The 14897-nt window shown below is 36.4% G+C and overlaps 1 protein-coding gene across 3 annotated transcripts in view; it reads left to right on the forward strand.

Annotated features, from left to right (window-relative positions):
• TMEM196 (transmembrane protein 196) overlaps positions 1-14897 on the forward strand; it is a 203832-nt gene that overhangs the window by 113457 nt on the left and 75478 nt on the right. The window contains exon 4 of one of the 3 annotated variants that reach the window (XM_032305452.1): positions 545-654. The exons of the other annotated variants lie outside the window; for them this stretch is intronic. The gene's annotated coding sequence lies outside the window, so the exon portion shown is untranslated. The remainder of the gene's footprint in view (positions 1-544; positions 655-14897) is intronic. 3 annotated transcript variants of the gene reach the window in all.

Here is a 14897-nt window from a genome sequence, read left to right on the forward strand (position 1 = left end):
AGGGAGGGAAAGGGCTAAGCTGTGCTCATTTTGATCCTTTTCACTTCCTGCCCCCGCCTGGCATATGAAAATAATAATGGAGCTCTGTCAATTCTTTGGACAACGGAACATCTGATGGAGAAGAACAACAACAGGTGGTAGAGCAGCAGATCAAAGGAGCCTAGGTCTCCACCAGCCCTGTGTTGCCATTGTCTAGTCCTAGGGTGCTTACCTTCACACCAGCCTCACTGAAGACAGAAAGGAGCTGCGACTTATTTTAGCCACTGTTATTTCTGGCGTTTTGTTTCTAGCAGTAGAAGGCAATTCCTCACTTAATGCAGTGTCCAAAATACCCAAGAGTCCCTCTAGAATGTCTCTTCCCTTTATAATCTACCCCAATAGCCAATTAATCACCAAGTCCTGTCACTTTAATTTCTTAAATTGATTTCAAATTGTCTGCTCTCTTCTTCTGCACTTTCATTGCTTTAGTTCAAACACTGATCAGCTGTCACCTTAGCATTGCGGCAGACGCTAACTCATCTGCTTTCATTCTCCCTTCCCTAAGGTCTTTCATCTACACTGCTGCCTGGATGTGCTCTCTGAAAGGTTATCCAATCACAGTCCTCTCTTCTCTCTGTCAAGGTCACGTATCTTCAGTGACTGATTTCCAACCAGGTAATGTTTTTAGTGTGCAAATAATAATAATAATAATAATAATAATAATAATAAATCTTGAGATGGGCCTTATCACCAGCCCCTGGGCATTAGAAATATCAAAACACTGGTAGGTCCCTGAATACCCTTCAGGGCCTTGTCAATGCTCTGGCATGCCTATGCTCAGACTGATGGCTAGAAAACTTTTATTTGTCAGTTATCAATTAAAAACATATTGAAGTTTTTCTTTGAAGATTTCTTGACTTTCTGACTTGCTAAATAGAGTCTCCACTCTAAAATCCGTTGCACATAATATTGTTGGTATATATCACCTTGAACAGTCAGTTTCCTTTACATAACTATGGACATCGTAAGGGCAGATAGAATGTATTGTTCATTTTTGTACCTACAGATCCTGTGTCAGCATCTGGGAAAAAATAATATAGGTCACTCAGGAAATATTTGACAAATTTGGATTGATAAATATTTGACAAATATCTCCTCTTTGAGATACTGTTAATTAATAGACCTACAAGAGATGATGGCATCCTGTGTCACCCTAATTGAAGCCAAAATCATTCATAATTATTATCTACATTAAATGGACTTTGAAATTACCTTGTACTAAGCTACTGTTATAGTTGGGCTGGTCAGGGAGGGCACAGGTCTTGGAAAGTTAGAAGAAAAACAGGTAAATGCAAATTATGTCAAGACCATTTTGGTGCTTTGAGGATAGCCAACAACATTGAGTCACCTTTGCAAGGAAACAACAGTTTGATCATGAATTAATATTTTACTGAAATTCTCTTTCTGTCAAGTTTCATTACAGAGAATTTATCATTAGGTCCTATTTTCATAGGTTTATTTATTCTCTGTATCATTTGGTTGATACAGAGAATATTATTCTTTATTATTCAGGCTCAGGCAGTGGATAATATTATTTCTATTTTTTAAAATTCAGCAACTTAGCTACTCTTTTTTTAAAATTAATTTATTTATTTTCAGAAAAACAGTATTCATTATTTTTGCACCACACCCAGTGCTCCATGCAATCCGTGCCCTCTATAATACCCACCACCTGGTACCCCAACCTCCCACCCCCCCGCCACTTCAAACCCCTCGGATTGTTTTTCAGAGTCCTTAGCTACTCTTAATACTTAAGATGCTCAAATGTCTTAGATGTTTGAAAAACACTTAAAACTATCCTACTCTTTTGAACTAGTTGTAGTACCTTTCTTAAACATATTTTTATTATTGTTTCAAGAGAAATAAGGTATTTTGAGTACATTAGATAAAAATTTTGGCATTCAATCTTCAGAATTCAGTGGTTAATTGAGAATCGATCATTTTCTCCTAACACTTTACTCGTTAGAATTGGGTATTTGATTTCCTTCATTCTAATCTGTGATAATCACTACCAGATTGGCCCAATTTTTAGAATAATTTATTATTTCCACAATACTACTGGTGCTTTGTATCTATGGTAAATCAGACAACTAAAAATTTCAATTTGAAAGCTTATATAACAAATAATCTTGATAATTGGTCTATTCATCACAGGGTCCTTGTAGAAATACTACCATGAATGAACCCTGATGTAGACAGTCAACTAAAACATTATTCCTTTCACCTTCAAGGACTTCAGGCTGTCTATGTACTTTTTTTTAAAATTTTTTATTTTTTATAAACATATATTTTTATCCCCAGGAGTACAGGTCTGTGAATCACCAGGTTTACACACTTCACAGCACTCACCAAAGCACATACCCTCCCCAATGTCCATAATCCCATCCCCTTCTCCCAAACCCCCTCCCCCAGCATTGTAAGTAAAAAAAGACTCTTCAAAAGTCTTTAGAGATATACATCTTTGAAATCTACGATAAAGTTCTTTTTCTTATCTGCTTCAATGTTGCCTTTAAAGCACTGAAATTACTGATGGAGAAGAAAAATCCATTTTTACTCCACAGAGGAAATGAAATTTAAGCATATAGGTGGGAGAATTAAGATATATTTGAACCTGATTTTTAACCACATGCCATGGCAGTTTCCCTAGTTGAATTTTAAGGGTCATAGAGCAAGTTTGTGCTGAAGATAGGATTCATTTCTAGGTGAACTGGCTCTGGAGTCTCCACACTAAAGCTTTCTTTGCCGTGGTGTCTCCACAGGACATTATATTGATATTTAGCAAAGCATGTTCAGTTCAAAATGACTCAACAAAATTTATTGAGAATCTACTATGATCTAGACCCTACATGCCCAATTCTGTAGAGCTCATATTCAACTAGTGGGAAACAATGGGAAGTTAGTATAATAAATAAATAGATGATGCAGTGTTCTAGAAGATTGGACTACCAGAAAAAAATAAAACAAAAAGAAGAGCAGATATAAGGGAGACTGGAATATGTGTAGTTTCTGAATTGTTTTATATTCAGTAACCTGTATCATCGTGGGAAATGACTTTTAACTACTGGAGCCCAGTGCTTGTACACAGTTTATGTGGATGATATAAAATAATGACGTACAGTCTTCACTCATTTCCAAAGGTACTTAAGTCAACAACTTTTCTACTCTCCCTTACACTGTCATAAAATTAGATTCTAAAAATCATATCTGCATTCCATCCTGAGATCCTTTGATGTCCTACATATTATCTAAAGCAAATTTTTGCACCAAGGTACATTTTTTTTGCTATGAAGTTCTCTGAGTTTTGACAGATGTCCAATGTCCTGTAGCCACCCCTACAGTATCACACACAATACGTTTTTCCAGCAGCTTACTGATAGACTTCTGCTGGAATCCAGAATGCAGTCATCGGGAACCACATCCCTTTAATGCACAGCTCTTCTTTGGTCTTGAGCCTGCCAGCTGTCAGACTGGAACTCACACCATTTGTTCTCTCAGTTCTCAGGCCTTTGGACTCCAACTTCACGTAAAGTTTGACTTTTGCCTACTACAGGTCTTGGGATTTCTCAGACTCTATAATCACATGTACCAATCAATACCCTACAATATATTATTATATGTATATGATCATATAAGTCATATATAATTTATTATAAGGAAATATAATTCTATCTTATGTCTTCTAATTATATTTATACACATGTCTATCTCCTTCAATAAGATGTTTGTTTATATCTTTAACTGGGTTATTTGTTTATCAGATATATGGTTTACAAACTTTTTTTTAAAGATTTTTTTATTTAGTTGAGAGAGGGTGGGGGAGGAAACATCAAAGGAAGAAAGAAAGAGAATCTCAAGCAGACTCTGCTCTCAGCACAGAGCCCAATGCTGGGCTGGATCTCATGACCCTGAGATCACGAGCAGACCTGAAACCAAGAGTCAGACACTCAACCAACTGTACCATCCATGATTTACAATTTTTTTTACTCTTTTTTTTTATTAACATATAATATATTAATTGTTTCAGGGGTGCAAGTCTGTGATTCATCAGTCTTACACAATTCACAGGCTTCACCATAGCACATACCCTCCCCAATGTTCGTCACCCAGCCACCCCATCCTTACAATGTTGTTAACCCACAAAGTGCCTAGAGGAGAGTGATTCCAGGCCAAGTCAGATACTTTAGTAGGGGATGGAGGTTATGGTTTATTGGCCCTGGAAGAGAAGAAAAGGGCTTTTTCTGTTGATTCAGGATCATGTTCTATTCAGGTATTGCTAATGATACATAGAGAAGTCATTTGGATGTTATATTGGTGAAAATCATGGTAATGGGTTTTAAATGCAACATTTTAAATACTTCAGTGAGAGGGGTGCCTGGGTGGCTCAGTCAGTTAGGCCTCAACCCTTGATTCTGACTCAGGTCATAATCTCAAGGTTATTAGATCTATGCTGTGGACTCCACACTAGAATCCTGCTTGAGATTCTCTATTTCCCTCTTCCTCTGCCCCTCTCTCTCCCTACTCAGGTTTATGTGTGTGTGCACGCTCTCTCTCTCTCTCTAAAACAAAAAACAAAAACACCCTGCTGTGAGAAAGAAAGACAGCCTTAGAGTCTCACTTTAAGCCTTAAATACATTTTGATCTTTCCCTGCTCTCAGGAAATAATGCAATAAGAATAATTTAGGGAGCTTCAGAACCACTATGAAGAAATACATCTCCAACAAGACACAAACTTTCTTTACCATCTCCATTCCCCGCCTGCACAAAGAATAAGAGTCATAACTCACTTTCAGACACACAGGCAAACCTATTACATATATATATAAAATAGTCTCGGGGTATAGGATTTTGTAGTGCCTCTGGAGGGATGGGGCCTAGACTCCTTACTGTCTTAAATGAAGGCAGGCATTCTTCCCCCCCAATATCCTTAAAGGTTTTACATTTAGATTATTGGAAACAAAATAGAATGGAAATTGTCTTTGCTCATATCTACCCAGACTTCCCATCCTCTAGAACTAATGAGGTGATAATCTCCATACTTTCACTGCCCCATCTGAGAAAACAACATCATTACTATGGTATAAATTATAACACAGTTAGAAACTAGGTAGCTCTTATTCATTCCCTATTCTCCACCTTTTCCTTATGAAATGCAAACCGAATCCATGATACCAGTCATTGCATTATTTAGAGACAGGTTTTCTGACTTAGAGCTGAAACCTCATGGGTAGATAGCCATGACACCTTCATTCATGGCTTATGTTTCTCTTTTTTATGGGACAAGTGGGGGAGAGGTGTTCTTTTTTGTAACAACAATGGAATAAAGCACTTCATGCATTACTAGAATGCTTTCTGCCATTATATGTAATTTAATTATTAAACCTACCAAAAAAACAGCTTATGAGAAAATACTGCCTTAACTAGAAACTGCTGTAAGAAGCTCAGTATTATGAAGTGTTTTCTAAGAAAATTGAAAATCAGTCAATACAAATAACTAGAATACCGAAGACTAAATTATTCAAAATTCTCATTATAATATGCCCCCCGCCAAATGCAGCTGAGTTAGCCAGATCTTGATGACACACAGGGGATTCCAGAGTCAGCACGCTCATGCTGTGTGAGTTTTCCCCAAATGCCCAAGCCTAAGCATCCAAGTTCAAACGAGGAAATTTGGAGTCTTCAGCAAAACTTCTCTCTGAGAGCTGCTGCTAGACCATTAAGATTTCATGTTTTTTCTTAAGCATTCTGTGAATACTATTCACCAACTCTTCTTATATGACATGTTAGCAAAGTTTCCTTAGCACAGCAGAATTGTTTTGCTGAACAGAAAGGGGGAAATGCAAATAATGTGGAATGCAGAAACTAATTTTAAGACTGTCCAAGAAGGTCTCAAACTCCCAGGAGAGTACCAGCCATCTCCACACCTCGGTGTCATAAAATTTCATGTCATTGTTTATGCCAAGATGCAATCTGAGCTGAACGTGGGCATTTCAAGATTTAGCAGCCACCTGGGACAACACTGCTGTAAAGATAATTTTTGGAAACTGTGTTCACTGACTTTTTGCCACTATCTTCTCACAAAACACTTGCATGTGGCCACTACTTAACTGAGAACACCTTTAATTTAGTAGGAGGAAGTAGGTTCTACCATTGTTTTCAATATATGAAGTCTTTAATAAAGTGAAAAGAAAATTAAATAATCATCTTACGAATTCGAGCATAGTAGGTATGAAAAACTCTGGCTAAACAGCACCTTCAAAGGGCTCAGTCGGAACATGGAACTTAATGGGTGGTTAAGTTTACTAACAACACTTGCCCAGCAAAAAAAAGAATGTATGGGGGCGCCTGGGTGGCTCAGTGGGTTAAAGCCTCTGCCTTCGACTCAGGTCGTGATCCCAGCGTCCTGGGATCGAGCCCCGCGTTGGGCTCTCTGCTCGGAAGGGAGCCTGCATACCCGTCTCTCTCTCTCTGCCTGACTCTCTGCCTACTTGTAATCTCTCTCTGTCAAATAAATAAATAAAATCTTAAATAAAAAAAATTTTTTTAAAAAAGAATGTACGTAAATAAGGGTTTACTTTCCAGTTTCACTCCCACATCCTCTGTATGACAATGTTTTCAACTTCGAAAAATGATTCCCTTCAGGGAAGCATCAGAACCTTGAAGAGGTGATATATAGCACATATAGCCTATTCAATTAAATTATTCATTCCAATTAAATTATTATAATTTTGGAAAAAATAACTCTTGTTCTTTTGAATGAAAACAGATAGTAATTCTTAACAAAACATACCCTATTGCCTTCACAAGGGGATACTTAAAAATCTCCTGGGGGGAGAAACAGGGTATTTTTATATTATCATAATATACAGACAAGGGCTTAAAAAGGCTTAAAATAATTTACTGCAAGGTATGACTGTTTTTAAATGGCACCTTTTAAAAATAGACATATCTCATTTTATGCATTTTCTTTTTTATATATATATATTTTTATTTTATTTTTTATAAACATATATTTTTATCCCCAGGGGTACAGGTCTGTGAATCGCCAGGTTTACACACTTCACAGCACTCAACCAAAGCACATACCCTCCCCAATGTCCATAACCCCACCCCCCTTCTCTAAACCCCCCTCCCCCCAGCAACCCTCAGTTTGTTTTGTGAGATTGAGTCACTTATGGTTTGTCTCCCTCCCAATCCCATCTTGTTTCATTGATTCTTCTCCTACCCACTTAAGCCCCCATGTTGCATCACCACTTCCCCTCATATCAGGGAGATCATATGAGAGTTGTCTTTCTCTGCTTGACTTATTTCGCTAAGCATGATACGCTCTAGTTCCATCCATGTTGTCGCAAATGGCAAGATTTCATTTCTTTTGATGGCTGCATAGTATTCCATTGTGTATATATACCACATCTTCTTTATCCATTCATCTGTTAATGGACATCTAGTTTCTTTCCATAGTTTGGCTATTGTGGACATTGCTGCTATAAACATTCGGTGCACGTGCCCCTTTGGATCACTACGTTTGTATCTTTAGGGTAAATACCCAGTAGTGCAATTGCTGGGTCATAGGGTAGTTCTATTTTCAACATTTTGAGGAACCTCCATGCTGTTTTCCAGAGTGGCTGCACCAGCTTGCATTCCCACCAACAGTGTAGGAGGGTTCCCCTTTCTCCGCATCCTCGCCAGCATCTGTCATTTCCTGACTTGTTAATTTTAGCCATTCTGACTGGTGTGAGGTGATATCTCATTGTCGTTTTGATTTGTATTTCCCTGATGTCGAGTGATATGGAGCACTTTTTCATGTGTCTGTTGGCCATCTGGATGTCCTCTTTGCAGAAATGTCTGTTCATGTCCTCTGCCCATTTCTTGATTGGATTATTTGTTCTTTGGGTGTTGAGTTTGCTAAGTTCTTCATAGATTTTGGACACTAGTCCTTTATCTGATATGTTGTTTGCAAATATCTTCTCCCATTCTGTCAGTTGTCTTTTGATTTTGTTAACTGTTTCCTTTGCTGTGCAAAAGCTTTTGATCTTGATGAAATCCCAATAGTTCATTTTTGCCCTTGCTTCCCTGACTTTGGCGATGTTCCTAGGAAGATGTTGCTGCGGCTGAGGTCAAAGAGGTTGCTGCCTGTGTTCTCCTCAAGGATTTTGATGGACTCCTTTCTCACATTGAGGTCCTTCATCCATTTTTAGTCTATTTTTGTGTGTGGTGTAAGGAAATGGTCCAATTTCATTTTTCTGCATGTGGCTGTCCAATTTTCCCAACACCATTTATTGAGAGGCTGTCTTTTTTCCATTGGACATTCTTTCCTGCTTTGTTGAAGATTAGTTGACCATAGAGTTGAGGGTCTATTTCTGGGCTCTCTATTCTGTTCCATTGGTCTGTGTGTCTGTTTTTGTGCCAGTACCATGCTGTCTTGATGATGACAGCTTTTTAATAGAGCTTGAAGTCCGGAATTGTGATGCCACCAACTTTGGCTTTCTTTTTCAATATCCCTTTGGCTATTCGAGGTCTTTTCTGTTCCATATAAATTTTAGAATTATTTGTTCCATTTCTTTGAAAAAGATGGATGGTACTTTGATAGGAATTGCATTAAATGTGTAGATTGCTTTAGGTAGAATAGACATTTTCACAATATTTATTCTTACAATCCAGGAGCATGGAACATTTTTCCATTTCTTTGTGTCTTCCTCAATTTCTTTCATGAGTACTTTATAGTTTTCTGAGTATAGATTCTGTGCCTCTTTGGTTAGGTTTATTCCTAGGTATCTTATGGTTTGGGGTGATCATTTTATGCATTTTCAAAAACCTTCAAAATTTTCAAAGAACTATGACCTAAATGTTACTATTACAGTGTTGCTCAAAATATTTGGAAATTTTCTAATGTAACTGACAAGCAACACAAGAAAATCCCTTGCTTTAATTTATAGTCATATGTACCTTTGTTCCGTATTTGTATAACTGTGCATAGCCACCAGAATTGGCCCCACAGAATTCCATATGTTTACCAAATCATGCATTTTTTAAAGATTTTATTTATTTATTTATTTACTTACTTACTTACCTACCTACTTACTTACTTATTTATGTAGAGCGTGCAAGCAGGGGGAGAAAGAAAGGGAAAGAGACAGAATCTCAAGAAGGCTCCATTCCCATCATGGAGCCCATGGAGCTGGACCTCACAACGTTGAGATCTTGACCTGAGCTGAAATCAAGAGTCAGATTCTTAACTAACTGAGCCACCCAGGCATCCCCCAAATCATCTTTTTTTTTTTTTATAAACATATAATATATTTTTATCCACAGGGGTACAGGTCTGTGAATCGCCAGGTTTACACACTTCACAGCACTCACCACCCAAATCATCTTTTAATGCAGTAGTTTATTGAGAACCTGAAAAGCCTCCGAAAATGCAACCTCTGGGCCCTAACCTGAGAAATTCCTATTCATGTAGCCATATTAGATGATTCTGAGACAGCTTATGGGGAACCATATATTTTGATAAATATTCCATTAATGGATTAGAATCTACTACCATTAAGGAGAGCTAAATGGACATACCAAAGGTTCTGAAGGTTTTTGCAAAAAAATTCCAAAAGGTTTTGGGTAATCACAACATTCCAATAAATGCATGGTCTCCCATCTTAACAACCTTCAAAGGCAAAATTTTCTTGAATCTATAAACTGTTACAAGTTTATTTTTCTAAGAAATCCACAGTGTTATCACTTATGTTATATTCTGGAGTATGCTATTTCTGGCTAGCTTCTGGTTGCCTTTTTCCTCTCTGCCAGAAAACTTCCACACTTGGCTTGTCATCCCTATATGGACTATTGCCGTCTTTGATTTTTGCTCTCTGCTCTCTGTCCAGCCTTCTTCCTCAGCTCCACAGGAATGATGGATTATTCCCCACCCCTGATTTGGAGTTTCCAAACTAGCATGAGTTAGATTACCATGAGCAATGTCCACCATCCTTTGAATAACAAGCAGGGGAGCAACTAAATAATAATCTTCCAGTACATGTCACCTCCTAATATAGCATGTTTCCTGGAAGTAGAAGAAAAGGAAGTAGTTCTAAGGATTTTGTCAGTCAAGCATTTGCATTAGATGTAGAAAAAAAAATATCTTGACACTAAAAAGTTGATGTGTAATAGCTTTCTCTGGAAGTTTCTAGGATGGTTAACACGAAATTCTGCTGGAAGTCAGAAAGATAATTAGGGTTGTGAGAGTTATGTTTTCTTCTACTTATTTCCCTTTATCCTTTGGGACTCATCTCTCCACCTGAACTTCTTTAACTTATCTCTAAAAGCCAAACATCCATAGGTCCCTTAAGTATGACAGTAAGGAATGAGAGAGAGAAGGTGAAGGATTGTGGTGTCTAAAATCCAAAATTTTATCAGACATCCCTGTGATCTTCAGGAACACCTAAAATGTAAACAGCCCTTCATTCAAGCCAGAATGTTTATACTTTTTAATGTACATGTTTGGGACATGTATATGGGACATGTATAGGTACAAATGGATAAATTAATTTATCATTTTAATTTATATCATTGAGCTCAACAAAGTCATAATCTGAAATTGATTTTTAATTCTTCCCTCTACAGAATATTAAGTCAACAACATCTAAAAATATTTGGGTTTTTGTTTACACAGAAAATAAGCATATTTGTTTATTTCTAGAAGTGTTTTAGAATATCAGCTTTGTGTGTTGCAAAATTATATCACCTTATTGCATTCCTTAACTTAAAAATAAAGCTTTTATATCTCATACAATTTCACAGGTAACAACACATACTGAATTATTTCTAGCATCCTTTCTGCTAATTAACACACTCCTAATAACAATTCTCCTAATTATATTTATAGTTTGAAGAGCCACCTTCAGAGTATTGACTCCTAATTAGGATAATTTGGATACTAAACACTACTCCTTGTGTTTAGATTCAAGTACACCAGCATGTTTATTCTGAAGCATTTTAAAATAAATCACTTTACAGACAATATAATACATCCTAAGAACATCAGCTAGTTAAACTTAAATTATAGAACAACAGCTATTTGATATTTTAAAATTTAAGTGTCACCATAGGCATCTTCAGATTATCAGATAATTAACTGAATATTACTGTTTGTATTTTGAGGTATGCATGATTGTCAATTTTAGTTAAATTATAAAGAGTGTTTTTTATATTTACATTTAAATTATAAAGAATGTTTTTATAAAGAAGTAGAATGTACCGTTATAAACACATTTTCTTACTGGTAGTAGAGTTTAGTAAATAAATAAATAAATAATACAGCTAAATAAATAAATAGAGTTTAATAAATAAACCACATATAATATATCCCTTGAATAATGTATTTTATTTAACCTTTCAATAGTTAACTGATGCCCACTGCATCCTTCTGAAGTACTTTTTTATCTTTCCTTGAATCCCACCATATCTTCTCGGTTTTCTTTTCCTTAGGTTCCTGGCTTCTACTGCTCAATCTTCACTGTAGACAGTGCTTCCTCTGCCTGTTCATCGTGTATTGGCAATTCCCTGGGTTCTTTCTATCTAGGGTCGTCTTCTTTTATTGGACATTTCACCCATTTCTTAGTCTTCAGTTACAACATGACGCCCAAATCAAAATCCCCACAACCCCCTCCAAATGTAGGTGTATCCACCCAGCTCTCCATTAGTCCACTTACTGGATTGTTCCATAGCAACTCAAAATCCTCATTTCCCAACCAGTCAGTCCTGTATTCAAATTTATAGTGCTCAGGGCACTGACATAGGCATTGTATTTAATTCTTTCTTCTCCTTCAACCCAATTTTCAACAATTTCCAAAATGCATTGATTCTAACTCTTAAACATAAACATCCATTCCCCCTTTCTGTTCTCAGATATTCTCTTAGTCCAGGGTTTCCATAGTATCCTTCTAAACAAGCCCCTGCATCCAATATAATCTTTCAAAATTAAGCTACAATCCCAGCAAACTCTCTGAGTGGAAATCTCATCCTGTCACTCTTGCACTTGGACCACTTTAACCAACTTTGAATAAAGTACTGAGGCTTAAGAGCCTTTATGATCTCACTCCTGCTTACTTCTCTAGCCTTGAGTATCTTTACTTCCTACTTGCATTTATTTAAAATTTTTTTCCAGCTTTATTGAGATATGATTGACTTATACTTTTCTGTTAGTTTAAGGTGTACAACATGATGTTTTGATATATGTATATATTGCAAAATGATTATACAGTAACATTCGTTAACATGTCCATCATCTCACATAATTACAATTTTTTGTGATGAGAATATGTAAGATTGACTCTCCTAGCAACTTTCAACTATATAATAGTTAACTAGAGTCACCGTGCTACAGATTAGATCCCCAGGATTTCTTCATTCTTCACCTTGAAGTTTGTACCCTTTGATCAACATCTCCCAACCCCCAACCCCATCCCCAGCTCCCAGTAACCACTATTCCACTCTGTAAGTTTAGTTTTTGTTTTTTTTTTTTAGTTTGTTTTGATTCCACATGTAAGTGAGACCTTACAGTATCTTTCTCTAGCTTACTTCACTCAGCATAATGTCAAGGTCCATCCAGGGCTCAGCATAATGTCAAGGTTCATCCAGGGCTCGATTGCTCTTTTCCATTTAGTGCCGAATGTTTCTTGTTGTTGCATATACTAAAGTTTATGTATCCATTTACCTACTGAAGGACATTTTGGCTGCTTTCATGTTTCAGCAATTATGAATAAAGGTACTAGAGGCATCATACAGGGGCTTTGATGTGGACAAAAGTTTCCCTCTCCCTTGGGTAAATACCAAGAAGCACAGTTGCTGCATCACATGGCAAGAGTGTGTGTAGTCTTGCAAGCAACTGCCAAACTGCCAGAGTTCCTGATGCTCTACATTCTTTCCAGCATTTGGTATTGTTAGTGCTCTAGATTTTGGACATTCTGATGGGTGTATAGTGGAATAGTTCATTTTAAGGTTCATTTTACAATTCATAAAAGCTGCCTCTTTTCATGTGATAATAGCCTCTAAGTCATACACTCAACTTATAAAAAGCAGCAAATACAGTTCTGTCTTAAGTAAGACTTGAAACTACCAAATAAATGAAAATATGTGATTTTATTCAATGTAAAGTATGTGCTTGTATGAGTATTCTATTTTTATAATCCTCACAGATTTTCAGATGAACATGTCAATTGTAAAAGTGTAATTTACTTGTATCAGAAGGGTAATGCATCACTAGTCTACTTAAGATACATAGGATTTGTCTTTAAGCACATTTATAACATATTCAAACATCTGATTTTTATCAAAGAATACTGAAAATATGTGTGAGGAAGAGATGGCAGTACAGGAAGTTTTAATGCTTGAAAGAAAAAAATTTTTAAAGGAACTTAGAATCTACAAAATTGTAAGTTATTTCTTATAATACCAAAAAACGTCTTAACTCCTAACATTATAAAACGGAAAACTCAGAGAACATAGGCAATAGCCGAAGTATCAAAGGCTTGAAAATTCTTCAATATCTGTTTAACTCAGGTGAAAGTTGAAAAGTAAAGATGCCTCTTTAAGATTCTGTGGCATAGAAATGGCATACACTCTCTAAAAAGACAGAGTCCACACTTATTGCATATCCTGAGGGAAAGAGGTGACCTCAAAGTCCTAGAAATAAACTTAAATGGTAATGGATACAGTATGTACAATGAGACCTAGATAAAGTATTTCTGCAAGTTTTTGTTTATTTCGTGTATTGTACGCCGGCACGCGTCAGGCATTGTGGGAGGACAAAAGTGAATCAACTACAGATCTTCTTTTCTAGGTGCTAAAAATGCCTCACAGAGAAGCTAAAAATTCCTAAATATAATCTAATGAAGAAAGTGACAAACGTCATCAGAGGGATTAAAGACAAAATATTGGAATAATTTAGAGCAGGAAGGGTTACTTCTGCTTGCAGGAAGTCTCTCTAGATCAGGGCTCAGGAGCAGGGCCTGTCAGCTTGGGTAGATGTAGATACAGACAGAGTATGAGGAAGTTAGGTCAGGGAAAAGCAACAACTTAAGCAAAGTGAAAAGAATCAAGTGGGAAAGTGTGGGATGTGGATAGTGAAGAGCAAATAGTGCAGGAGATTTAGAGCATAGAATGACTGAAATGCAATAGGAGACAATATTTGGAAATACAGATTGGCTCCAATCTTTAGAGGACTTTGAATAGCATGGTAAATGTAGTTCTACTATTCTGAAACATTGGCTAAAATTTAAATCACATAATGAATTTGATTGAGAACTACTTTTAAGAGTGTGTGAGAATATAATATCACAGATCAGGATAAAGGATGGTTCTGGGTTAAAGATGTAATAGTCCTCTTCAAAAGAACTCCAAAGACTAATGCTTTTCAAGCCAGCATTGGAAGGGACCTGGGATATTTGCACATAACCCTTTGCTTTCATTTCCTGTTTCTCAGTTTACTAAAATAAGAATGTATCACCTCCAATTATTTGACATTTCTTCCCCTGTAAGAGGAATTTGTTTATATGGCCAAGCCAAAATTTGTCTTTCAAAAAAAATAATTTCATCTATTAATAATATGATAATAAAAGTATGATTCATAGAGTGTCTGTAATATCCCAGACACTATGACAAGCCTATTAAAATACATCATTTAATTCTCATAACAAGTCTACAATTACAGTATTATTGAACTAATTTTACACGTAATGAAACAGAGGATCTGAGAGACAAAATCACTTTCATTACCTTATAACTGCCATGTTAAGAAAGATAAGGTTTGAAAACAGATTCTTTGACTCCAAAATAAGCATAGTCTATCCACTATGATAATAATTGAAAATGCA

This window comes from Mustela erminea, chromosome 11 (genome assembly GCF_009829155.1).
Source record: "Mustela erminea isolate mMusErm1 chromosome 11, mMusErm1.Pri, whole genome shotgun sequence".
NCBI lineage: Eukaryota > Metazoa > Chordata > Mammalia > Carnivora > Mustelidae > Mustela > Mustela erminea.